The sequence below is a fragment of the Rhinatrema bivittatum genome, chromosome 6 (assembly GCF_901001135.1).
Source record: "Rhinatrema bivittatum chromosome 6, aRhiBiv1.1, whole genome shotgun sequence".
In the NCBI taxonomy this organism is placed as follows: Eukaryota; Metazoa; Chordata; class Amphibia; order Gymnophiona; family Rhinatrematidae; genus Rhinatrema; species Rhinatrema bivittatum.
In genome coordinates, this window is record NC_042620.1 from 316411019 (window position 1) to 316436824 (window position 25806).

General features: G+C 44.7%; 1 long non-coding RNA gene across 1 annotated transcript; it reads left to right on the forward strand.

The window, feature by feature from the left end:
- The first annotated feature begins 55 nt into the window (after positions 1–55).
- On the forward strand, positions 56–23015 carry LOC115093309. Its single transcript, XR_003857280.1, has 3 exons — positions 56–88; positions 483–506; positions 22673–23015. It is a non-coding gene; the product is annotated as an uncharacterized LOC115093309 (long non-coding RNA).
- Positions 23016–25806: the final 2791 nt, after the last annotated feature.

Genomic DNA, 25806 nt, shown 5'->3' on the forward strand with positions numbered 1-25806 from the left:
CTCTGCTAGGCTTAATTAGTGTTCTTTGCTTTAGAGAGCCTTGTTTCTGAGGATAGAGCAAAGGAGTCACAGAAACATTACTGACCAGGTGAGTGCCAGGCCTTTCTGGTACAGATTTTAATTTTTTCTGAAAGGTTTTCTCTAAGGTGCGCTGAGATTTTTTATCAGTGTAGTGCCAGTTGTAACTACTTAGTTTGCCTGGCTAGGAACAGAATACAAGCTAATTAAACAGGCTGATGTTTCTTGTGGAATAGTTGCTCTGGTAGCTGTGCAAACGGGGGCAAGCTTTGTCTGTGGGTAGTAGGCTAGGGATACGGGGACATTTTCATCATCCTGGCTTAGGAGTGTTACAGTTCAAGCAATCTTGGTATACTAAAATATTTTTCTTCTGCTACTGAAAGCTGACAGGCTAGACAGTCTTGGTAATGTGGGTAATTCAAAGTTTGACAACAAGTATTTATTTAGATTTCTGCTTTTTGCAGCACTTCAAAGTGGATTACATTCAGGTACTGTAGGTATTTCCCTATCCCCAGAGGGCTTATAATCTAAATTTGTACCTAAAGCAATGGAAGGTAAAGTGACTTGCCGAAGGAGCTACAGTGAGACTCAAACGCTGGTCTCCTGCTGCATAGCCCACTGCTCTAACTACTAGGCTACTCCTCCACTCAGGTAAAATACCGTTGAGTATCAGAAATGTTGTGTAGAGCAGAAAAATAAGTTGACTCACTGAACTGATGCAGTCTCCTGTCCCTATATCTGGAGGTGGATGGCTTCTGCATGCTGTTACAGTTTTGGGCTGTGGCCTGGTGTGGTGAACACCACCTACAGGAGTGAAACAGGACAGGAGGATGGGAGCAATAGCAGGTGATCTGGTGAGACTGGGTAGCGTCTCCGGAGCTGGGTACAGGATGATAAGAATTCCTGGAGCTGGGTACCAGTTGAGAATGGCCTCTGGTGCTGGCTGCTGGCTGAGAAGGGTCTCTGGAGCTAAGGGTGAACTTCAGGAAACACTGGAAGAGCATGTGGGATGCATGGATGTGAATGCAGGTACGCGTGAACTGTTACACTGGAACAGAGTGCAGGTATGTGTGAAATCAGAATAGTGTGCAGGTAAGTGTGGAGCTGGATGCAGGTAAGCGTGAGCTGGAGGAGGGGATCCTGAGCAAGGAAGATAGACAATGACAGGACTGGACAAACCAGGATGGGAACTACACTGAACATGAATACACAAAATGCTTGAAGGCAGCAAGGCCAGGAAGTCCAAAGGAAGCAGAAGAGGAATGGATGAGAAGGGTCTCTGCTTTGCTCCTCACTTTCATTCATCTTTGCTCTTCTGCTATGTTCCCTCATACAGTCTCACACTTTCCTATATGCTTCTCATACTAAATAAATGTCCTCTCATTTGCATCCTTTTTCTCTTCTTTCACTGTTTATCAGGAACAGCTTTCTGCCTACTGTTCAGAATACCTTGTTCCTAGCTTCTTTCGGAAGGAAATTAAAGACTTGTTCATTTACAGTGGCTTATATATGTGCCTAATCCTTGTATTCACCTCAATTGTGTTGTTGTAGGGTACCATATAAATACTCTAAATAAAATAAAAATGATTACCAGGTTATCATATATCTCCAACAGTCACCCATATTTCTAGAAAAAAAGTAAGAAGAGAAGGTGTTAAGACACACTCCAATACATGGTGCCTTAGAAGTTAGAGTACCAATAAAAACTTCGATATATACAAGTAAAATAATAGACGATACACAAATAGCTGATTCAAATCATATTGTTGTAATAGTTTATTCATTATCTGATGCATTTATTCACATGAATGGATTTAAGTATTCAGGCTATAAGCCGGAATTGTTATTACTATTGTAATTGTCATTTAGCCTGGCGTCATGTTGATATGTAAGCAAACATTCGAAATGTAAATTTTGCTTATGGAATATGAGCATACTTCTAATAAAAAAAAAATGTTTAACCAAAAAAAAAAAAAAACCAGAGGCTCGGAATATTCTGGAGTCCTTGAGGTGGATCTAGGATACCGGAAAGAAGCTTATGGATGGCTCAGACAGTTCTGAGAACTGCTTATAAGATTCCTAAAGAAAGGAAGGTACCTTGTTCTGCTTGGATTTGCCTTTTTCCAGTGTTTTGTGAACTTTGAAAAGGACATTGGGACCAGGGAGTGTCCATTGTGTTTGAGGTTGTGGATGGCTAGCTAAAGAGTACAGCAGGCAAGGCTATCCTCATATTCGATATACTGGAAGCAATGTTATAGTGTTTCTGGCAGGAACAGGAACTGGGACCAGATGTGCTGGTACTTGTGGACTCCTTGCAGCTGCAATTACAAAATCATCTCAGATGCCTCACCAGCTGGATCCTTACATGCTAGTCATCTTGAGTGACCCACTAGTGAAGGACAGTATCACCCTCTGATCCAATAATCTTACTAGAAGGAGAAGCTTGTGGCTAAGGTGCAAGATTGAGAGGGCTTAGAGGCAGAGGGGCAGTGGGGGTGCAGTGGACGAAGCAGTGAGTTTATCATGCAGTACTGTCAGCTTTAGCAGCACCCTGAAAGCTGCTACTTCTTTCTTCCCCCACCTTTCATCTGCCACCTTATTTGTGGCTACCAAAGAGCCTTCAAACAAAACTTTGCTCCTGCTGGGGGAACCCCAAGGAGACCAGCAGTCTAGCTGCATTGTATAAATCAACTAGGGGTGTGCATTTGTTTGCAACGTATTGGCAATCTGCAACGTATAGGGCCATATTTGTTGTATTCATGGGGAAGCGAAACATATCGCGATTCCCAGGAATACAACAAATCTTCACCGAATTATTTGGCCGTCTAAAGGAGAGAATTTAAACAAAACCCCCACCCTCCTGATCCCCTCAAGACTTGCCAAAACTCCCTGGTGGTCCAGCGGGGGTCCGGGAGCCATCTACTGCACTCACGCCGTCGACAGCCGGTATTCAAAATGGCGCCGATAGCCTTTGACCTTACTATGTCACAGGGGCCGACCAATGGCACCGGTAGCCCCTGTGACATAGTAAGGTCAAAGGCTATCGGCGCCATTTTGAATACCGGCTGTCGACACGTGAGTGCAGTAGATGGCTCCCGGACCCCCGCTGCACCACCAGGGAGTTTGGCAAGTCTTGGGGGGGTCAGGAGGGTGGGGGGTTGTAGTTAATTAAATTTTAGCCGGGAAATGAATAAGAATAAACGCATGAACAGATCGGGGTCCCCCCTTGCCGAATGCAATTAATATGCCCCCCCCCCCCACGAATACAAATTCTGAATGTAACGTATGTGGTCCCTCTGCACATCCCTAAAATCAGCTCCTATTCATCACTTATAAGGACTAAAATTCTTTAATGATGTCAGTTTTACAATGTATACCTCTGAATGTTTCTGTAACACCACTCCCCAAACCCCAACCCACCTACCGAAAACTCACCCCGAATCAAGTGCCCCCCTTACAATGGTCCATATATTGAGTGTGAAGCTGAGCACAATAAAGAGTCAGTCTCTCTCTCTCTCTCTCTCTCTCTCTCTCTCTCTCTCTCTCTCTCTCTCTCTCTCTCTCTCTCCCTCCCTCCCTCCAACTTATGCACATAAATCTACAGAGTACACACTGTTCTAGGCCTCTTTGTGAGTGAATGATCTACACAATAATCATGAGATCTCCAACTGTTGGAGATCTCATGATTATTGTGTAGATCATTCACTCACAAAGAGGCCAATGCAATATAAACATGCTAAAAATGAGCATTTAAGTGCCCATTTTCCAAACGCAAGCTCATCCACCTCTCCTGGGCGCGTATTGCAATATGCTAATGAACTTCCATGTTAAAAAGAATATGCTGAGGGAAATTTTGTGTCCCTAGCGTGCCCTTGGCATCGGGTGCCCAGGAGATGTGGCTGTGTGTGGATTAGGAAAATGGACACTAAATACAAGTGTCCGTTTTATCCCACGTCAGCTAATTGACCGGTACAATGTACATGCACAATATACATGGCCTGGAGTGTGTATACTATCCGGCCAGAAAATTGTTTTTCAGGTAAGCCTTTTTAATTTTACATGGTGCTGCTTTCTGCGGTTCCTCCTACTTAGTATAGCGATGATACTAAGGAGGAGGAACCACAGAAAAGCAATATTTTTTGCTCTTAAACTGAGCCCTTGATGCGCAGCAAGACTTTATGCTTGCTCCGTAGCAGGCATAAAATTTTTCGTGTTAAAGTGTGCGTCGGGCACATGAAGATTTTTTTGCTTCAGGGGTAATAGCTAATAGCTCTCATCACATACAGGTGAGGCTATTAGCTACACGCTTGTTTGGACGTGTGTTTTGGATGCGCTAATCCCATTAATGCATCGGGAGTTATTCTAGCATATCCAAAGCACATGTCCAATCGCGAGTCAAGCCATATGCTAGGCTGAACGCACTATATTGCATCAGCCCAAAAGTTACCAAAAAGGACTGATTTTTTTACTGGTATTCCCCAATTTATCTACTTTTCACAAGATAGTATCCCTTTGGCAGAGAATTTATAATAATAAACTGCCTCTATACTCACCCCAACAAGGCTCTCTTCATGTTGTTTGTCCTTTTCTTTGTCATTTGCTCCCAGTAGATTTCGGTAAAGGAAACCATCTCTGAAACTAAACTAATAGTTTTTTTTCTTTCATCCAGCCAACTGCCACTTGCGGCTCACTCCTGTATGCAAGCAGCCAATTCAGCTTCTCCTGATGTCTTTTCTCTGCACCCAATGTCTCTGGCTCTTACCCTAAAATCCAGCTTAGTTCTGATCTTTTCCTGACAGGCTCCTTATAACTGATCTGTAATACCATGAGAGTCAACCAGAAAGTACACTGTCTACTGGTGCTGCACTGCAAGCAATCCCACCATTGGTCCAAAAGATTCAGCAGTGTTTTGCAAAAACTGGAGCATGTCTGCAGCCTGTATTGTATCACTAATCCTTTATGCAAATTAACCCTGTGTATGCTATTTTTCCCAGTCCTGGAGCAAACACATACTTCAAGCACACGGTCAAAGTATTTTTCAAATCTAGCAACTGCATTTAGATAGGTAGGTTACACTAGAAATGTCCAAAGGTCTGACATCCTAAATCCTGGTAAGGAACAGAATCCTAGAGCTGTGGATTCATTTAAAGTATGCAAAATATGCAAGAAATGATTCTATTTTTGGTTTGTCCAAAAAAAAAAGAACCAAAACTAGTCTCCAATTGTAAGGCCCCCTTGACTGGTTAACATGGTTCTTTACTGGGTCCAGGACAGATCTGGCAGGAGCCCCCCCTATTTCAGACTCCGTCGGTCATCATGTTCTTGGTGCCTGGTGCCTCCACCTGGGGAAGAAGTTGTTAATGGGTGGGATTTTCTTCCCTTCACCCCAGGAAACAAATAGGACTATGAACAAGGCTGGAAGTATATACAACTATATACAAGTTTATTAGACTATATAACTATATAAATTTCTACATGACTATGTACATCGCTAATAGGATGTCAAACAGCACCCTTATCTACTTGTGGTTAATAGTCTCAGGCCACACAAGGTAGCAAGAAAATTTAATATTTGTCAATTTGGGGTTGTTGGCCCCCACAGATTAACATCATATAGAATAGAAGGGAGTTTCTGCTTAATCAAATGATACCAGGGAAGTGCAAGAGACAAAACACCCACACAAACAAGAATCAATAAGGGTGTTCGTTTTTAATAGAATTCATCACTAAAGGATAAGTTACATTTATAGAATGAGTCCTGAACTCAAACTGCTATAGAATTGACCTGGACAGAATAGTGATCACACTCATTTAACATCTAGCTTTGATTAAAAAACTATGTTACCGAACCTAATGGCACCGGTGTAAATTGATACATTTTAATAACATTATTTTTTGTGCCTTACTGTAAACCGTTGTGACGGTACCCACCTTAATGACGGTATAGAAAAGATTTAAATAAATAAATAAATAAAAATTGGGCTGGTGGGCAGAGTTGGCCTGGGGGGTCCATTGTATATAAACTGCTGCATTCTCCTTGGTGCCACTTTTGCTCCACTGAAAGGTCTCCACCTCTCAGTCCATCACTGGGGTACACACCTTCCTGGGGGACCCGACTCTGCCACTTGGAATGCTGCTGGGGTCCATGTCCTCCTGGGGAAGCCAACTACACCTCTGGACCTGCTGCTAGGGTCCCCTTCTTCCTGTGGGACCACATGATCTGCCAATGGGGTCCACACCCTCCTGGGGGACAAGTGAATCTGCCACTGGGGTTCACACCCTCCCCTTCTTCCTGTGGGACCACATGATCTGCCAATGGGGTCCACACCCTCCTGGGGGACTGCTCAATCTGCCACTAGGGTCCACACCCTCTTGGGGGATGGCTTGATCTGCCACTGGGGTCCCCTTGCTCAAGGGGGACCCAGGGTCACCTCCTGATCTTCTGCTGGTGTCCTCTTCCTTTTGGGGGACTACTCGAGCTGCCACTGGGGTCCACAACCTCCTGGGGCACTGCTTTACCTCCAGATATGCCACTGTCCTTTGGTTCTTCTCCTTTGGTAGGAGGGTTTTTCCTAGATTGGGTTTACAGCTCCACTAGGCCCATGGTAGCATTCAGTGATTCAGGCCCTCTGCAGTCTCAGCTTTCAGTGATTTTAGCTCTGCTAAACTCATGGCCTAGTTACCCAGCCTGGAACGGTCACCTTCTCTCAGCCAAAAGGCCAAGACCCAGGCAGAACCATGGAAAGAGAATGTATGCACACCCTTCCATCCTGCCTGGACTTTTTTCTGTTGTATGAGAACTGGGTACCCAAGGGTCTGACTCCCCTTGTTAGTCAGGGTTAGATCTGTTTGTTTCCTAGGACTGTTTTTATCAGTACATTTTTCTCATAAATCCCTTTCTCATTCAGAATTCTCCAATGTAGGACTTTTCCAGTCATAGTTCTGTAATTTATGATTTTGCTATCCTTTGATTTAAAATATTTCACTGCAAGTTACTAACAGTAGTCTAGGGGTTATGACATGCAAATACCCTACCTGAGTCTCTGACTCATCTATTCAAAGGTCATTTAAGCACCTTCACAGTAAGGGGTCTGGCAACCTTTTCAATCTCATTCTGGGTTTCCTGGGCTCACGGCTTATGTTACATTGCTACATTGTCCTGTTTTTTTTCTCTGCTGCAATTCACTTAAATGGTAGCATGCTCTTTAACCTCCATCTCCCTTAGGATGTGGGTTTCACACTCCCCTATTTAAATTTCTTTTTGTCTTCAACAAGCCACTCTTGCATGCAGTACTAGAGATGTGAACCGGAATCGGTTCAGATTCTGTTTCTGATTCACATGTGTTTTGTTTTTTTTTCATCGTGCCCGATCGTGGTTTTGTTTATCGCCTGCGCCAGACCCTTTAAAACTAATACCTTAGCCCCCCCCCCCTTTGCCCTTACCATGTGACAGGGTATCCGTGCCATTGGCCGGACCCTGTCACATGATAGGAGCACTGGATGGCCCGCGCCATCTTGTGCTCCTACCATGTGACAGGGGCTGACCAATGGCACCGGTAGCCCCTGTGACATAGTAAGGGCAAAGGCTATCGGCGCCATTTTGATTACTGGCAGCCGATGGCCCGAGTGCAGGAGATCACTCCCGGACCCCCGCTGGACCACCATGGGCTTTTGGCAAGTCTTGGGGGACCCTCCTGACCCCCACAAGACTTGCAAAAAGTCCAGCAGGGGTCCAGGAGCGACCTCCTGCACTCAGACGGTCGGCTGCCACGGGAGCCCCCGATTTCTGATGATTTTGAAAATATCGTCCGATATTTTCAATCGTCTGAAGCCCAATTCACATCCCTATACAGTACCCCTTTGGACTAAAGTCTCAAGGCATTCCTTCATTACTTTTCGGTAATGGGCAATCACCTGTTTGTGTACTACTGTCAGGGGGACATTCATTGGCTTTCCAGGGTTATCATAAGTCATACCTGTCCTTCTGGGATCTAGGGGTTGCAGTGGAACCAGTTCCTCAGCCTCTGTAGTTTCTGATTCTCTTTGGGGGTGAATCTCATCTGTAGCACCTCTTTCCTTTTTTTGTTTCAGGCTGTCCATCCCTCTCTTGCTATCTGTACCACCCTCTGTAATATTATTACTCTAAAAGGCTTTTCAATTTCCCTTTCCTGGGTTTCCATCCCTGACAACTCTCATACTAAGTTCCCATCATGTGCCTGTTGGTTGGTCTCTCCAATGTGGCTCCCAGGTGAATCTCATATGCCCCCCACCTAACTTTCCTTCTGAATCCTCACTATCATTTCCACTATGTCTGTCTTCCAGTGGATACTCAGGGGACCCTACCAGTTCCTGATGAGGATTTCTGTCAAACTCCCAATGAGGTTCGGTCTCAGGTCTTACTGTTCCCTTTCTTCTTGGTCAGGGTGGAGGGGGTTCAGCTATAGTTTGGGGTTCCTCTAGGGGAAATACCAACTGTTCAATGGGCAGGAGATGGTTTCTGTGTACCATTTTTACTGCTTCTGCATCCCATTCGAGCCTTACCCAGTAAACAGGCAGGTTGTTCAGTTTTTCTTCAACCTCATAGGGGGTAGTCATCCACCTATTAGCAATTTTGTGTCTCACAGTCAGCCCCCATTTCTCTAAGAGTACTCTGTACCCTGTTGTCAAGTCATTCTGCTTCACATTCTGGGCATATTCGTGCTTGTTTCTCTAGCTCAGTTTGTAGGCAGGTCAGCAGCCAACTATAAGGCTGCCCCCAACTGTTCTTTTAGCCTCTTCACATAGCTTTGAAATGTCTAAGGCAATGACACTTCTACTGAAACCCCAAAACACAGATCAGTTGGCAACCTGGCCTCTCACCCAAACATCATAAAATAGGGTGAAAACCTTGTAGCATCATTATATGTGCAGTTGTAAGCATGCACCAAATAGCTCACATACTGGCTCCAGTTCCTCATTTGAGATGTCTCCAATGTCCCCAACATTGTTAGAAGTGACTTGTTAAACCTCTTGGGCTGGGAATCTCCCTGGGGATGATAGGGAGAGGTGCGTGACTTCCTAATCACAGCCACCTGCAACATCTCTTTAATGAGGCTGCTTTCAAACTCCCTCCCAGGGTCAGAGTATATCCAGGCTGGGAGTCCATAATTCACAAAGAATTAATCCTGCAAAGTTAATCGTCATTTTAGTGGAGACCAGAGACACAACATCAGAGTAGACAGGGGGAATGCTGTTTGGGGGGGGGGGATCCCTAAGCTGTCTGCAGCACAACATCAGTTCTCAGTATCACCTTCACCTCCATTCCCACCTGATTACACACTGATAAACTACCAATCCCCCTGAGTAGCATCACTCCTGTGAGGCCGCCGGGACAGGGCCCCTGGTACTGTACATGGAATTTGTAAAGGAGTAATGCTGCTAGCCATCAGTGCCCAGTTGCATTCAACTTTGCAATTGTTAAAACATGTCAGTGGATTATTGTCTGTTTTCACCTTAAACTCAACCCCATATAAGTGAATTTGTCCACAATTGCCCACTTAAGGGCTAAGAACTCCAGTTTATGAGCAGGGTAGCTTCTCTCAGTTTTACTCAGACCGTGGATTGCATAGGCCACATGTCTTAATCTTTCTGGCTGATATAAAACTGATATAAAACTGCCCCTAAGCCCTCCAGGCAAGCATCTATATGCAGTTCATAGAGTTTGCCTGGGTCAGCAAAAGCAAGTACTGGTGCACTACACAGACACCGTATGGTCATTCTAAAGGCAACCTCACATTCTTGAGTCCATCTTATGCCATAGGACTCTGATACCTTGTAATATTCCCTCTTATCAGTCATGCTTCTACTTCTTGTTCATGGGTGGATAACCATGCATCAACTCCAACAATGGATTTACAATCTTTGAATAATGTTTCACAAACTGTCTGTAATAACCATGAAATCAAAGAAAGGAATGTAACTCTCTGAGGTTGGCTGGACAGGGCCAGATGGTGAGGGCAGCTTTCATATCAGAGTGTATGGTCACTCTCTCCTTAGAAACAATATGCCCAACATACTTAACCTCAGCTTGACAAAATTTGTCCAATGATAATTTTAGCCCACACTGTGCCAACCTATCAAGTACCTTGAGTAGCCTTTCTTCATGTTCCTCTAGGGTTTCCCTGAAGACTATCAGGTCATCCAAGTATACTAGCACTTCTAATAGATTCATGTCCCCCACAGTCTTCTCCCTTAACCTTTAAAATGTAGTTGGGGCACCTGAGATTCCCTGGGGAAGTCAGTTAAATTGGTAAAACCCTAGTGGATATATACATGTGGTTTTTCTCCTTGTCAACCTTGTTCATGGGTATTTGGTAATAACCACTGCATAGGTCCAGGACAGAGAACCATTGACTTCCAGTCAGACAGCCAAGGACATCCTCAACTCTTGGTGTAGTATATTAGTTAGGTGTGGTCCTGGAATTTAGGAGATGGTAATCAACACACAGTCATATAATTCCATCCTTTTTCCTAACAACTACAATGGGGAGGCATAAGGACTATATGATTCAGTGATAATCCCTGCCTACCCGAGTTCCTTCAGATGTCTTCTCACATCAGCTAAGTCACCTGGGGCTATTCTCTTTGATCTTTCCCAGAATGGGGTGTCATCTGGAAGACGAATGTAGTGGTCTACACCCTTTGTATACCCCACATTCAACTCAGAACACAAGAACACGCTAGCATGTTGTGCTAATTTTTGCTGTAGTCTGGCCTTCCAAGATGGGGGAATTAGGGAGTCCCCAAACTGGAAAACATTCAGGTTAATAGTCTGGTGCTGGACCAGGGCTTATGGCTGGGCTCCAATACCAGAATTAAGCCCAGCACTCGGCATCAGGATCAAACCTCAGGGTTAGGGCTAGGTCTAGTGTGAGGCCCAAGTCTCAGTGCCAAGCCATTTGTCAAAGCCAGGCCAAAGTGCCAGGCCTAAGCCACAGTGCAAGGACCAGTCTTCAGGCCTGGGCCCTTGAACCAGGACCAGGTCTTAGCCTGGAACCAAGCCTCAGGGCTGGGCCCCAGCATTCAGCCTATGCCTTGGCCCCAGGATCAGACCTCAGGGCTGGGTCCCAGCACCAGGTCTAGGACTTGGCACTGGGACCAGACCTCAGGGCTGAGCCTCGGTGCTGGGCCCAGGCCCTGGCAGCAGGCCTGGACAGTACCTAGACTTCAGCATGAGGACCATGCCTCAGCACTGGGTCTAGAACTCAGCATCTGAGATGAGGCTTCATGGCCAATCCCCAGTGTTGGAACCAGGCCTTAGCACGAGCCCGGACCAGGCCTAGGCCTTGGCACTGAGCATGACTGGACCAGGTCTAGGCTTCCACACTAGGACCAGGTCTAACCCTAAGCACTGGGTGCAGACTGCTGGGCACTGGAGCTTATCCTCTGCACTGGGCCGGGCCCAATTTACTGTTTCTTTTGAAGTAAATGGGGCCAGGCTTAGAGATTACTTTCCCAGTTGACTTCAATGGAAAATAAAAAATATCTGGAACAAATACAACCATTTTTTCTTTCATTTTAAACAAACCAAACAAATGGAGGTAACCTACCAATTGAACACACAAGCTGAAACAAACTTTGCTTCTGCACATCCCTACAAGATCTTCAGTCCCTTAAAGCACATATTCCATACATCCCAGTCCATAAAGTAACACTATCAGGGGGTGTTGCAACATTCAGGAAGAGGTTAAAGTATTTGAAGAGTTAAAGTTTAGCTCAATGTACAACCCACCCACCCCCCACACACATGAATAGATTAAGAGAAACATTTCAAATGTGATCAGAGGTCAAACATTTAAATCTAAATCGAAAATGCATTAAAATCTATATATTTGGGTGAGGCAAACCTAAAGCCAACACATTCCTAGTTTTGCTGGGCTCCAGTGCAAACCCAGGTCTCTTCACTCTTCTTCCTCCACCAATAAAAGAACAATTAGGATAACGGAGCATATGGATGACAATGTAGAAAAACAAACTACATTTGTTTAATTCTTTTTATTATTGACTATTAGAGTTCAGCTTTAAATGTCCATCTGGTACACCAAGCACTGCCTGTAAACATCGGAGTATATTCCATGATGTCCAAGACAGTTTGGATCAATTCAATGGTCGCGTTATGTTTGCTTATTTCATCTACTGTAGAACCAGCTTCAAGCTTGGCTGAAGCTGCACTTTTTTCCTTTGCTCATCATCCAATCGAGAAAATAAGATTTGATTCCAGAAAGTTTGTTTTTTTTTCGCTGGAGTTGTACTATGAAGGAGAAAGAACATAGCTTATTTTTTCATCGGTTCAGCTGGTTTTACTGTAGGTAAGAGGAACAGAAAATACATTATAAAGAATAATCCTAGACATTGTGCTATTGAAGCTGCGGAGAACATTTATTTATATCATGCCAGGTTCAGAGGTTTATGAAAAAAACGTTAACGAATGGACACTTTGTAAATGCTCATTAAATTTAACCTGACGTTAGAATCCTGTTTCTGCAGGCCAGCAGCAGAGATTTTACACATTCCAATTTGGGAGTGCATGACAGAAACAGACGTTTAACAAAAAGTCCCTTCAGACATGGATTATGTAAACAGGTTTTTTTTATCTTCTTACTGCACCTTCTTACTCGTTTCACCATTTCTACAGAATAAACTCCTGTGGTTTCCTCATCCCACTAGCTGTCTGACAGTCCATAAAACTCATCATCTCTAACTCTATAAGCTCCTTGCCTGCCTGATACATTTAGCCCTACTCTCCAAGATCTCTCAGCTGCATTTCTGCAGTAATGACCAATAAAATATACTTGAAGTATGCAGTCTGTGATTCACAATCTCCTACAGGGCTTAATTTCCAACAATAGTGCTTCTCCAAGGGATTGAGAATCATAACACATGTGATTCCTATGTTTCCCCTGAACGGTGGTTTGTATATCCTGTCAGCTATGGATAGCTCTGTAGGCTTGTAATCAATTCTCAGTTTAAAAGATGGCTGGCTTGAGATCTGGTGATAGAAAATAAATCTTTTTTTTTTTTTTTATATATTTTCTTTTGAAGAGTTTAACAGAAAACCAAAGGTAAAAAAAAAAAAAAGTCTTTGCCTCTTCTGCCTTACAGACAGGCAGAAGAGGCAAAAAAAAAAAAAAATCTGTATATTTCTTCAAATCTCACAATTGAAGTGGAAAAAATACAAACCATGAAACCTATTGATAGGTCTATCTTTATAAGGCCCCAATATAGAAAAGAAGACCCAAGACAAGGTATTAAGTGAAAAAAAATAAGGAAAAAAAGACAATCACATGATCTAGAACAGTATCTAGTGGCCTGACAGGGCCCATGATTGGAGAAGGAGCCTTGGTGCAGGGGCCTCCAGCTGAGGACTGGCGTGGCATGACTGGACTACAAGTTAGGTGGGAGGAGAATATAAAATAGTAAATGAAGGCTTATGTTTTAATCTATTTCAAATTTATGCCTGAAAGCTAAATTGTTTTTTATGTCAAAAGAAGTTGTAACTTTGGATAATATGTTTTCATCTCCCTCAGCCTTTATGGGGGTAGATAATTCAAAGCTTGGTTATGTAAGTTTGCTGGATAAGACTTGTCTGGCTAGTTTGCAAGGGATATTCAGAGGTATGGCTTTACTGCTGAATAACCCTAAAAAAAAATCTCTAGTTAGCCGGATAAGTCTTGTCTTATTGCTACTTATCCAGCTATGTTAGACAGTTCATCCCCAAAAAGCATATTCCTCGCCTACCATTGAAAATCTGCTTTGGTTTGAAGAGATTACCTGAACAATTTTGAATAGTCCAGTAATATGCAAGGTACCTAGGATGTTTCCATTTGAAAATTAGCTACTGCAAAGTGTGCATGTAGAAAAGGCATGCAAACTTAAATCTATTAAAGTACACACACACAATGGAAGCCCATGGGTTCTTTAAAACAGGCAGAGGAGGACAATTTTCATCCAGATCAATTTACCTACCTAAATCCTTATTTATATAAGAAAATGACTAACATATTTCTGCTACGGGGGCAACTGAAATTTCATTTTTAGTTCTTCCAGAACCCTGGGGTGTATACCATCCAGTCTAGATGATTTCCTACTCTTCAGTTTATCAATCTGGGCTACCACATCTTCCAGATTCACTTTGATTTGGTTCAATTCATCTGACATCTGCATTTTCACTCTTGAAAACCGTCTCCAGAACAAGTTTCACCCCACCATCCTCTTCAGTAAACACCGAAGCAAAGAATTTATTTAGTCTTTCCACAATGGCCTTATCTTTCCCAAGTTTCCCTTTAACCCCTCGATCATATAATGGTCCAACTGACTCCCTCACAGGCTTTCTGCTTCAGATATATTCTTTTCAAATTCTCTTGTAGCCTGTCTCATATTTAACTTGCCAATGTTTATGCTTTATCATATTTTGTTCAGAAGGATCCTTCTTCCAATTTTTGAATATAGATCTTTTGGCTAAAATAGCTTCATTCACCTCACTTTTTAGCCATGCTGGCAAACGTTTGACTTTCCTTCAACCTTGCTTAATGCGTGGAATACATCTGGACTGTGCTTCTAAGATGGTATTTATTTATTTAATTTTCTGTTTTCAAATTTTCACAAATTAAATCATGAAATTGTTCATTATAGAAATTCAGTACATATTCAGAATCATATTAACATCTTATCCAGAAACAAGAAAAAAAAAGTAACAAATTTCCTTCCGAATACACTCCTAAATATAAGAATTGGAGGCAAGAACAAAACTGAGCGAATTAAACAAACATTTCAATATATATTAACATAGAAATTAAGATAGGTGAGCAATCACACATCAGGAGTTTCCAGGGAATGTCCCATTAAGACATCCCTCAGTTGTTTAGAGTCAAAGAAAACATAATTGTTCCCTTGAAATCTTATACAGCATTTACATGGAAATTTTAAAACGTATCGGGCACCCATATCTAGTACCCTTTGTTTCATAATAAGAAATTCCTTCCTACGTTGCTGAGTTATTTTGATTACATCAAGATAAATCCAGATTTTTGCACCGTGAAATAAAGCTGATCTATTTCTTAGGAACATTTTCAACACATAATTGCGATCTGACAAGAACGCAAAAGAAACTTAACATTGCTTTTCTTTCTTTGACCTCTGTTTCAATAGACAATTCCAATATCTCAGAAATGTCCATTGCTGGTATATTTTCTTGGGCAGCCTCGGGACCTCCTTGGGGCAGATAGTATGCTCTAGTACATACAGGGAGCGCAGACTCAGGTATCTTTAAGACTTCCTTCATGTATGTTTTAAATAATTCTGCTGGTGAGATTAATCTCAACACAGGGAAATTAATCACTCTTAAATTTAACATTCTTAAATTGTTCTCCATTTTTTCCAATCGTCTTCCTGTTGCTAGTTCTGATTTTACAAAGTCCTGTTGTAAAGACTCCATTTTCTTTAGTCTTCCTTCATGATCTTGTATTTTTTATTTTTTTATTTATTTAAAAAATTTTCTATACCGTCGTTAAGTTAAATACCATCACAACGGTTTATAGAAGGGCACGATAAAGAGAAATATGGGTGGTATAGATTACAAATTACTCGTGTGCCATCATAGTACGGTAACAATGTAAAATAATAAACTAGGTGTGTAAATTAAACCTGATTGTTAGGAACAAATTAGGCAGTTTGATTTTAACATTAATATGCTTATGTAGGTTACTAAAAACTTCTAGCTTGGTGCATCCTTATCGCTCAACTATTTTTTTTTTCATGTCAAAAGTCCCAATTATTATTTTATTCTCTTGAGTTTGCTGTTTTAATTCAGTTATCGATTGGGCTATTGATTTTAAAGCAGTATCTATTGCCTTGAGTGCATACCATACTTTTCCAAGCGTAATATCCTCAGGCTGCCCAATATTTACTTTCACTGCTGTAGGTTCTATATGGGACTCCCCTCTCCTGTTGTGTTGCCCCTCGATTGATGTTCCTTGCCAAGTTGTCAGCCATGTGGGTCCGTTGCTCTCCTCCATGACCCGTCTCCAGCAACATACAGCGTCCCTCTCCTTGTGGGCTGTACATACCTTTCACCCCTAGGCTCACCCGTTTAGTCTCCTCCAGCTCAAGATGTAAATCGCCTTGGAACTCTTCGGGTGTGAGTTCAGCTGCATGCGCAGGGTATGTGGGCCTGGTTGGCTCGCCTGGGCTCAGAGTAACATCCAGAGTCATGGAGGAGCCAGTTCGCTCAGCCTGCTCCCCTCCAGCGACCAGCCCAACTGGCGTCCCGATTGCACCGGCTAGGAAGTCGTTCAGCGGGGGTCCGGAACCCTCGCTGAACGACCTCCTGCAGTCGATCTCCTGCCGGCGCCATTTTCCGTACGGAAAACGATTCGCGGCAGGAAATCGCTCCCGGACCCCCGCTGGACCCCCAGGAACTTTTGGCCAGCTTGGGGGGGCCTCCTGACCCCCACAAGACTTGCCAAAAGTCCAGCGGGGGTCCAGAACGACCACCTGCATCGAATCGTTTTGATCTATGGCCGCCGCCATTTTGCAGCGGCCATTTTGCAAAATGGCGCCGGCTGAAGACTACACGATTTAGTGTGCCGCTTTTCCTGCTCTCCCCCTTCCCCTGATTTAGCTACGGACCGCCGCTACGGAGGTAATTTAAGGCTACGGACCCCCAGGTAATTTAAGGCATTTTTGGGGGGGGGGGGTTCGGGAGGGTGGGGGATTTAATTTAAAGGGTCGGGGTGGGTTTTAGGGGGTTTTAGTGTGCCGTGTTTTAGTGTGCCGCTGGACCCCCAGGTAATTTAAGGCATTTGGGGGGGGGTTCAGGAGGGTGGGGGATTTAATATAAAGGGTCGGGGGTGGGTTTTAGGGTGTTTTAGTGTGCCGGTTTTCCTGCCCTCCCCCTTCCCCCGATTTACGATTTTTTGACGATAAATCGGGGGAATTGGTATTGTATCGTGACCCTAACGATTTTTGATGATTTAAAATATATCGGACGATATTTTAAATCGTCAAAAAACGATTCACATCCCTATCAGAGACTGAGAGAAAAAAAAAATCACTGACACTTCTTAACTCTTCACTCCACTCCTACCCTCCCCCAGTAAATAAAAAAAGCATCAGAGAAGAACAGAAAGTTGTGATGATGGGTAGTTCATAGGATGATCCTGAGAGCCGCCACACTCACCCCAGGATGGGAAGGCCTCTCTCCATAGCAGGGATGCTGCTGGCACTTGTGCACACATGGGAGCAGCATGCAGCACTCAGATGCCATTCTTCCTGGGCTCCTCCTTGGGCTGCTCTACATGCACATATGCAGCAGGCTTCAAAACTTAAAGGGGTCACAGTGGGAACATTCTATGCAGTGTTCTTTTGATGTCATCATCAGCCTGACTATTTAAGATGTTCTAGGACCTTGCATCAGTTACTCGCAATGGGTCTCTTGCTTCACAATGCATTTTGCTCTTGTTCCTGGTTCTTGATCATCTCTGTTTTCCTGTGTTCCTGGTTTCTGTGCCTCATCCCGCCTTGCCTCATCCCACCTTCCTGACCAACCTTGCCTCGTCCAGTCTTCCTTGTTCAGCCATGCCACATCCTATTATCCTTGTCCAGCGGTGTCTTCTCCTGTTCGTCTCATCCAGTGTTCTCTGTGTATCTCCATCTATCCTTGGCCTGACTCTCTGGATCTTGACCTCTTGCTTGGACCTGACCACTATTTCCTGCTGCCTGGACCTGATCTTTGCCTGGAGCTGACCACATTTGTCTGCATCCTGCCCTGACATTAGCCTGTCTCTGACTTCTTCAGTTTATTGCCTGCCCTGACCCCAGCGTTCCTTTGGACTCTTGTTTACCAGACTGCCCTAGGGATTTATCTAAACCTTGCCAACCACCAGGACCCAAGTGCTCAACCTGCGGGTGAGGCGGCTGGTATAGGTAAAGCTACAGCTTGTCCTTCTACAGGGTGCATTCACCTACAAGGCTACATCAACTACGTCACAACAACAAGGGTTCACATCCATGCCACCCATCACAAAAGTGCATTAATAGTGCCAAAGCCGCCTTTTTAAAGTTTTCTTTTTCAGTTCAGAGATTTTCTCCAAAGAGTCTTTCCTACAAACTGTAAGTAGAGCAAGTACAGCACATACTCAAACTTTCAGTGAGAAGATGTCAGTATCATTTGATCCAGATGGCAGCTATAAGGTAGTTAAAAAGATGTTACACTGTGATTTGTTTTCCATCTGTTCTCCATGCTATTTGTCCTGCCTCAGCTTCCAGGAAGCTGTGATGTCACAAAGGTAACAGCTGTTTGTTTGCTCAGCAGTACACAGCCATAGATTTGATTGTGCCATAGGCTTGATATTACGAGCGCGACCTCAGACGGCCATTACTCTCCGAGGCACAGAGGCACGGTCGTCTCTCAAACAGGGTTGTGAGCCCTTGGGCCATGGTATGACCCAGGGAGGAGCCCCAAGCCACACCGTGGGAGGTTAACTGGTGCGAGCATGGATAACGAGAGCAGGACAAGGCTGAAGCAAGGACTAGGGAACAAGGTCTGACCCTCAGCCGGACCTGCACGCCCCGGAAAACTAACAATGCAATGTTGATTGATGAACGGTCCTCCGACCGTTCCAAGCCCTTTCGGACCTGCTGCTGGGTATGGCAATGGGCAGCAGGCCGGACAGAGGACAAGGGCAGACAGAGTCCTTGGAACACAGAAGACTTGGGACTATGACTGAGACGAAGACGTCACAAACGAGGCGAGAAGCTGGGAAGGTAGACATTGGCACTGTCTCTCAGGGTGCCCTACACGGCCCACCTTCAAGGGCAGACCCAATGGGCTAGTCGCGGACCACCCTGTCCCACTGCACACCCTACACAGCCCGAGGAGGCTGGTCACAGACCACGAGGAGAGCAGGACGAGCGCAAGAAAGGAATCCAGCTGAGGTGAGACTCCAATGATGGAGCCAATGTCATCCGGAGAACCACAGGGGCTGGCAGGTCAGGAAGGCACAGAAGCGCAGGACATGAATCCACTGCAGGCAACTCCAATGATGGAGATGTGTCACCCAGAGAACCAAGGAGCCGGCAGAACAAGAAGGCTCAAGAGCACAGGAACAAAACATCAGGAAGAGCTGAAACATCAGGAACCAACATCAAGGAAACAGGCAGAGACACAGGACATGGCGCCATCAAAATAAAGGAGACCATGGAGGACCTGGACCAGTCTGAAGACACAGGCAACTGTGGAACCCAATCCGAAGGCCCAACAGGAACTGAAATGAAGATACTTTTATACTGCTGTAGACGGGCAACTCCCTGGGAGGAGTTAGGATGGGCCACACCTAGCTGGCCCTATAACAGAGGAGAAGTGCTGCGGGCCAGCCCCTAGGGAAAAGGGTGTGGCTCAAACCAGGAAGTCCATACAGACCCAAGCAAGCCTCAGGCAGGCCCCAAGGACCTCGAAGGCCTTCAGGCCCTGGAGCAAATCCTGGATAGTTTGTAGGCGAGACCCTGGCTTCGGAGCGGCCTCCAGAAAAAGTGAGATGCCTCCTATGGCACAGCTACAGGAGGAATCTTAACGCTTGAATGGGAAAATAAATAAATGATATGAAAATGTTTGTTTAAATCCATGGACATTCTTCATTTATTTCAGGGGACCATGAATGAAACAAAAATGGACTCATTTGTTGCATTTTACAATTCATGTAAAATAAATTAATATCCCTAATAGAGACATTCAAATACATCAAAAGGTATAAATAATATTCAAGAAGCAAGCAATTTTCAGTGGAAATTAAGTTCTAGGACAAGAAATCATGAAATAGGATTAATGTCCTAGTAGAAGTGGTGGATGCAAAATAGTAAGGTAATTGAAGAAAACATGGAATAAGCACAGATGATCCTCAAGGGTTGATATTCAAAAGTCATTTAGATGGATAACTTACAAGTTATCCATCTAAATGGCTTAAATGGCATATTGAACCTCTTATCCAGCTAAATTATAGCTGGATATGTTGTTATCCAGCTATAATTTAGCCGGATATAAAAGGGGCATTCTGGGGAGGGGTCCCATTATCCGACTAACTTAACTGAATATCAGGTATATCCAGCTAAGTTATCCAGCCTTGTGTGGCTGTATAACTTTGGACTTAACTAGACATATTCAAAAAAGAATATATCCGGTTAAGTTACCTTGCATTTAAAAAAAAAAAAAAATTGTCTCCCGCCTCCCTTCCACCCACGTTGCCAAGGTCCTATTGGGGCCAAACTAGCCACCACCTAAAAACTGCGCATTAAATCTTAAAAATAAATGTTTCTGGCCAGGAATCTCCCTTTCCCCTTCCCCACTCCCACCCCCCCCCCCTTACTTACCCATATAAAAAAAATCTATCCGGCGGCCTCCAGAGTGCACCCCCCCCCCCAATACCCCCTCCGACCCTTTCTCTTCTCCCCTTGTTCAAGGTTCCTGGCAGGGTCACGGCAGCCTTCTACCACGATCTGGGATTGGCGCTTCTGGGGTTGCTTCTGCCGTTTGCTGGGCTACTACGATGAAACCGTATACGAGACAAGTTATCCGGCTACCTGTAGCCGGATAACTTGTCCCCTAAACGTTCTACTGACCCCTTCAGTTGTGAAGAAGTGAAGGAAAAATTGGAGATCAACTGGTATCTATGACATTGCAAAAGGAAATAAATTGGCTTTATTATCATCCTATAATAACCAGATGAGCTGGACTAGTGGTTAGAATAGCGGCTGAGAACCAATAAAGCCAGGGTTTAAATCCCTCATTAAAAAAAAAAAAAAAAAGTCACTTTACTCTCCGTTGTTTCAGGTACAAATGTAAAGAGAAATTTACTAAGTCGTGATATTTTATTGTGGGTGGGACAAAATATCACGGGGGAGGGGCATTCATGCAATATATCACCAAACCACGATAAAATATTGTTACAGGTTCCCTGCAATATTTTTTGTGTGGAAACATTACATGGAAAAAAAAAATGGGGAAGTTCCAAAAATATGCGATGATGACCCCCTTCACGGACTGCCGTCATCTTCTCTATAAGGCTCAATATTGGCCCTAGCCCAGTTCCCTTCCATTATTCCAAAATCCCCCTGGGGTTCTTGTGCAACTCTCCACCCCCTGCATTGAAAACATTTTAAAAAATAATTTTACTGCCAAATGGCGATGTCCTGCCCCCCCCACCCCCCGGGTTCCAACTCCTCCCCCTACAAGGCATCCTACTCCCCCAACATTAGACTCACCTTCCTTGAAAAAAATCACTAGTGTCCAGTGGCCCATCTCCAGCCCCCACCTGAAATACTTTTAGGGGAAATTTCTGGTGTCTAGTGGGGCCTGAGGTGCCCTCTAGGCCCTGGGCCAGTTGACACCATTTTCTAAAATATTGCCAACTGGCCTTTGTCCCTATCATAAGATACCAAGCACTACTTCTAATGTTAGGATTTAGGGGAGGGCAGGGTGCCTTGTAGGGGTAGGGATTGGAACCTAGTGGGGCTCTTTATTAAAGAGGAGAGCTTTGGGTGGGAGGAGAATTGCTGCCCAGCAGTAAAAGCTTTTGGTGTTTTTTTTTCAATGTGGGGCCACCTCAACAGGAAGCAGGGGGACGGGGGGTCATGCAAGAACCCCAGAGGTATTTTTGAATGGGGGAGGGGTAATTTTGGCCCCCATGATCAGTTAACTACATCTCCTGAAAAGCACTAAAATAACACGGCTTCCCTTTTTTTTTTTGGCAAGTCATGTTATTTTATTTGTATGCATTAGTCAATTTTATGCATGCAAAGCAGCTAATTTCAATAGATGGAGATTTTTTGATTTAAAAAAAAGCACACGATATCGTGAATATCATATGATATTGCTGTGATGCGTATATCGTGCGATATATGCTGTTTTTATACATGTTATACTCTTAGCGCAGCTTTGTAAATATAGACTTCAAATTGTAAATCTTCTGGGGCCACTCACCTTGAGCTACAATGAAAAGGCAGCATAGATGGTCCTTCCTTATTAGCAAGCATAATTCCTTGTTTCAATTCCTCTTTTTCCACCATGTGCTTGCTACAGATTTTGAAATTGCCATCCCTCTAGCTTTTCATTAGCACCAACTGCTCCTTTCCTTCTGGCATTTTTTGTCCACCTGAAAACCCACTTTCTCGCTTTTGCTCTCCATTGCCTTCCTGGAGGTCCTCCTGTTTTTCTTCTTAATCTTGACATCTGCCTGCCTGCTGAGCTGCCTCCCTGTGTCTGTTCCTCCCTGCTCTCCCATCCTCATCAATATTATACAGTAGAATCCTGATTTGCTTCAAGATATGTAAGGAGATGTGACTAAAAGCTTCGGCCTCATAATTAAGGGAAGTCCCCGCTGCAGTGGGTTTCTAATTACAAGATAATTGCTTGTGCCAAAAGGTAGAATCCCAAGCCCAGACTGATGGCAACTAATGCAAAGTGAAGGCAATTAACTGTCAAGTAGAATCTGCAGATTAGGGAATGATTGCTGTTAGAGAATGGAACATTCAGGTTAAAAGGAACTTTTTAATTGTTGTTTGAGCTGTGAATTTAAGTGGCCTTTGACTGTTAGATGATGCACACTGGCTTTTTTTCGTTGATTAGATGGCAGACACATTGCATTTTCTGAATGGCGTGGGAGAAGAGCACACTGTCGCTGCCCACGCCACATCACAGAACAAGGGATAAATGAAGGACATCAGACCCAATGCTGCAAATTCAACACTTTCCTCTGCTACTGCAAACATTAGAAAGAGAAAATGAAAAAGAAAGAAATCGCTGTTCCACTGTTTCATAATGTCCTTGGAGTTCTGCATATTTTAAACTGATCTGATGCATGCCCATTCCTGTAGGGGCCTTGATGTAAGAAAAGGCTTTTCCCATTTGGTGTCTCTGGTGAAAGTGCTCAGTACAACCTCAAGTAGGTTTTGTGTCTTCAGTACCTCCAAATAAAGCTTTTGTATTCAAACTCTAGATAGACATAGGTAAAATTCAGTAGGATGTGAAGGTCTTTTTTTTTTCTTTTCATTTTGTTGGTGGGGTGGGCTGAAGTGTCTTTTTTTTTTTAATTATTATTTCATTTTGTTTTGTTTTAGCGCACGCTGTTTTTACAATAGCGCGCACTAAAACCAAAACCTGATCCACCCCTTTTCAAAATATGGCCACCCCTAAACTTTCTGCTGCTACCCCCAGACCCCTCCAAGCTTATCTGTGATGCCCAAGGTCCAAAGAGTGGCAGGAGTGATCCTCAGTCACTCCTACACCATCAGTGCCACATTGCTAAATGGGACCAGCTAGCCTGTGGCCAATGTCATTTTGGACTACAGCCTCAGAGAGGCAGGATTGAGTGGGAAAGTCTCCTGTCATTCTTTGGACCCTCGGAATCATGGGTTATGGGGGGGGGGGGGGAGGATTAGGGTTGGTGGAATGTCCAGGAGGTCTTTTAATAAAAATGAGTGTATTTTATTGGTGGTTGGTTTACAAACAAAATGGAAAACAAACACAATTGTGTTTGTGCAGTATTCTATATCCTCCTTGTCCAATGGGTACCAAAGACACAACCTCCTTTTACCAGGTAGCTGGGAACTCAGGCCATGCAGTGGCAATGGGAGGTGGGGATGGTCTGGGCAATGGCTTTCTTCATCTTCCTTAGCCATAATTGGAGATATTTTTCTTTGGCTCCAAGATTAGGCAAGGTAGTCAATCAACAACTTTCTTTGGCCCCCCATGACTTTACTCTGAGGCCAGACAAGAGCAGGTACAAGTCATCTTGAGCCCCCATGGCCACATTGGGAGGCAGTGTGGTCCTGGCAACAGCAAGTCTTCATCCCCCACAGCCACATGTGGAAGTAGTGGGGGGATAGTGGTTGTGTTCTGCTGAGGGGGGATTGGGGAAACCCCACCAACCTCAATGCGTCAACTTCCATCTCCTCTTTCAAATGAAAACAACCTGGGGAGCCCCTACCAGCACCATCTACTCTAGCTGAAGTCTCATCACTTTGTTTTCTGGCTGGCAGAGCTTGGGGGGCCTTGCCAATGCTGTCACAATCCTCAGTTCCTTCTGATCTTTTCTGTCTGAAGGGCTCCGCCAGGCTGAGGTCTCTGTCCATACCTGCAGCTGCTCCCAGGTTTGTTGAGTTCTGAGAGCCCCACAATTTTCATCCTTGTTTTCCTGCACATGAGTAGATGAAAAACAATGTGAAAGGACATGTTCAGGCACATACAGCATTCCAGTACTTCCAGTATTTAATGTACAGCATTTATTGTAGCAAATTCATAAAATAAAAAGTCTCAGAAGTATATAGGAACCAATTTACAATCCTTGAGGCCTACCCTTTCACACAATCATAAAACTAATCACCTTTAACACAAACAATTTATAAAACACAAGCACCCCTCCGCAGCATACACTCATACACAAACTTTTCAGAAGCTGGAAACTAATCCTATCATGGCAGAGATCCTGCTGAAACAAATGCCTAGGCTAATTTCATATTGTCAGATTAAAATGGAAGCAAGTTTAATCATAGTACTGTATTTCGGTTCCTATGGAACCTGTGTCAAAGACAATACTTACCTAAGAAATATTAACTTCTCCATAATATACTGGAGATGTTGCTATCCCGGTCGCCAGACTAGCGACCGGGCGCTTACCTCCGTGCCGAGGCCCCCGCTCGTGTCGCGCTCCGCCGGGGTTTCAGGCCTGTGCAGCCGCATGGCAGCGGCGTCTCCCTCGTGGAGACGCCGTCGAGGCCGATTCTAACTCCTCCCCCCTGCCGAGGTACGCGCGCGCGCGCGCGCGAGGGGACAGCATTTGTAGGTCCAGCACCCGGAAGTGCTGAACCGCCCCTTTCCTGACGTCAGAGGCTGGCTGGCTATATAAACCAGCTTCAGTCTCTCTTACCTTGCCTTGCAACGAGGTCGCTCCTGTGAGTACTTAGTTGCTTCCCTGGATCCTGCCTTGCTCCGTTCCTGCTTGTTCCAGTCCTTGTTCCTGTGGTTCCTGCCGTGCTCCGTTCCTGCTTGTTCCAGTCCTTGTTCCTGTGGATCCGTTCCTGTTTGCTCCTGTCCTTGTTCCTGTGGTTCCGCTCCAGGTTTTCCAGCTTTTCGTCTTCAGCCAGCCTTGACCTTCGGACTTCTGCTTGACCCTTCTTGTCTTCAGCCAGCCCTGATCTTCGGACTTCTGCTTGACCCATCTTGTCTTCAGCCAGCCCTGATCTTCGGACTTCTGCTTGACCCTTCTTGTCTTCAGCCAGCCCTGACTACCGGACCTCCTAAGTCCCAGCGACCCGGACCCCTACGGGCTCCTCCTGGGGGGGTCTCGGGTTTCCAGGGCGAACACTTGCTCCTACCCGCCAGATCCGTACCGCCTCCCGGCTCCTTTTCCATCGTCTGGTTTCCACTATTCAGACAGCCGGGCCAAGGGTTCACTAAACAGACTTTTCATAACAGTTTGCAAGGCCATGGACCCGGCGGACACTTCCGGCCTGCAGGCCATTCCGGGAATGGCTCAAAGAATCCAGCAACAGCAACAATGTTTAGAAGTATTGGCTGCCACGGTAGACCGCCTGGCGAGTCGGCTGGATGCTCAGCCGCGTGACATGGTGGTACAGCCGTCACTCCCAGCACTAGTTCTTCAGCCGTCCGTGCAGACCCAACTTCCGGCTCCTACGCGTTACTCTGGGGATGCCAAGACTTGTAGGGCCTTCCTGAATCAGTGCTTCATCCGCTTCTCCTTG